Genomic DNA, 2584 nt, shown 5'->3' with positions numbered 1-2584 from the left:
CGCGGCGGGCCGCGAGGCGGTGAGGCGGTGAGGCGGCGGGTCGCCCGGTGCTCCCGCCGTCAGGGCCGGAGCGCCCGCTGCCTGCACGCAAGATATTTTTTTTTCTTTTTTCCTTCCTTTTTTATTATTTGTGGCCCGTCTGATTCCGTTTCTCGTCTGTGAAAGGGAAATTTAAAAATCGTGGTTTTCATTATAATGTGTGAAACGCTTTGCAAGCTGCCTCTGTGGAAAAGATGAAGCAAGAATTAGCTTTAAATGTGGTACTACCTGTGTGTCCTAATAACTGCTATTAAAATCGTGCTTTAGATTTTTTTTTCCAGGGGTCTGCTAGACTAGAATTTGGATTTCCACAATTCTGCATAGCTCTCTCAGAAACATATTTTACTTCCCTGTGATTTTTTTCATGATCAAGTGTAACAGCTACCAAGTAACAGTAAATGAAGAACGCGAAGGACATTCCTACGAGCATAGCTTTCATTAAGCACGGGCACTTAATAGCTGTTTTTTCTCAACTTAAGGACAGGAAAAATCCTGTATTAAAAGGTAATACCACAAATAAAAGCTATCTCAATTTTATTAGTAAAGGATAAGGGTGTGTGCCATCTCCTTTGGATCTATAGTTTGGAAAAAAATGGTATTATTTGCGTATCGTAACTCGCCTGCACTTTGTTCAGTCATTTATACTAAAGCAAAGTAATGATAAACATTATCAGTTTAATGTCATTTGCCGTTGACTGCATGTTGGAGTACACAAGGAACAGGGCAACAGTGAGTAAAGCCATTGGTGATGTAAATTGAACAGTAAATATAAATAAAGGCAGCGTGGAATGGTCTTTTCTAAACAAGCTTTTAAAAGAAGCAGGAGAGCCCCGCTGAAGCCTATTACACCCGAGGGATATAACGTAACCAGACAGCCGAGGAGCATTCTCAGAAGTAGCTCCGGGTATCCCCTGACTTCATGAAAAGGCAGTATTTCAAAATGTATCTATGGAAAAAAAAATGAAGCTTTAAACTGTGATATTAAGCCATAACAACAAATGTTGAATAACTTCCTCTTTCATGGTTCACCTGATTTCACCTTACAAAGCCACATAAAGTGGAAATTTTATTTTTTAAATGAAATTATAAGCTTCCCATGCAATCACATAAGTCAGGCATCTATGGCATTCAGAACAAAAATACTATGTATTATTTTATTTCCGAAATAATTGCCAGCACCAGGTAGCTAAATGCTTCAATTCAGACAGAAAAGAGGACTATTAAAGGCTGTATTCCCAAAATACCAGAGGTGGTGATGTTGAAATGTGCCCAGTACAAATCACTGAGAATTACAAAACCAAACAGAAATGCCGTTATTTGCTGAAATGGTTTGTGCATTCATTTAGGTGACAAAGCTTAGGTGCCATCCAATTTGACAAAAAGCCCTCTCTCTCTTTCCTTTTCACTCCTAAATGCAAACCAAATGCTGTCAAATGGTACAAATCCTCATTTTCAAAGAATTTCATGCCTCAGTTTTCATCAAATAATATCCGAGTGCTGTACTTACAGAAAGGGCAATTCTTTCCTGTACAAACTGTATACCACAACTCATTTTCTAACCAGCCATGATATGTGATCAGGAATAATTAAACATATAAAAATGAACTCTGTAATTACTTTCATTTTGCAAATTGGCAAAATTAAACTCTCCTTGTACCTCACTTTTATCCTGTTCTGTCTGGTCCTGAGAATATCCCCTCTAAAAACGGTGTGAAATTTCACTAATCTCTTTAGTCTATAACAGGTCCGCAGGTCATTAATGCAAATTATTTACGATGAGCTAAATCTGAGACAGTAGCGTTTACCTTGCCCCTTCCAGAGCGTCCGAGCCATGGGGCTGTGCTCTCCTGCCAGGCCTTGTAAGCAGAGATATTCAGAATACATTTTTGTTAAAACTAGCATCTAAGTTAAAGGTAATGTTGACAGCTGGTACCAAAAGGAAAGCCCTGGAAGCAGAAATTTCTGTTCATCTACTGAGCTGTAGTAACCCATCGAGTTTGAGGCTTTCCACCGGGAAAAGTGCCAACCATCAGTGGTTTTAGTGAGGAAAAACCTCTTCCACAAAAGCAAGYGGAGGCCGCATAACTCAGTTTAATGTCAGATGGTAACACTATGAAAAYCTTCTGTTGTAACTACAGCAGCTTTCTTCTTTTCTTGCTTTAATAAATATGATGGAGTTCCTAGCTTTTTTACGGTGAGAGAGGCCCTCACGCTGCAAAGAGGATGGCAAATAACAAGCAGCAATTTGGGCTAGCTCTCCCACAAGTGCTTTGCTTGCTGCCCCTCTCCCAGAAGGGGTTGTTCGTGTCCCCGCGCTCTCGAGGGGACCCTCGCCAGCAGTGGCAAGAAAGGTGTCCCTAGAGCTGGACACCCGCTGCTGGCAGATCCCGAGCTGCAGCTCCGCAAAGGACAACCCCTCCAGCATGTCGGTCCAGCCAGGTCTCGATTTGGACCGGGGACATCTCGCCGCACGAAGGCGTCTGGAGCCAGCTCTCCAGGCAGGGTGCGGAGGAGCGGCGAGGGAAGGAAGGTCCCTGCAGAGGGT

The sequence above is a fragment of the Rhea americana genome, unplaced genomic scaffold (genome assembly GCF_003343005.1).
Source record: "Rhea americana isolate MKP2758 unplaced genomic scaffold, rheAme1 scaffold_72, whole genome shotgun sequence".
Taxonomy (NCBI): Eukaryota; Metazoa; Chordata; class Aves; order Rheiformes; family Rheidae; genus Rhea; species Rhea americana.
This window is presented reverse-complemented; position numbering follows the sequence as displayed.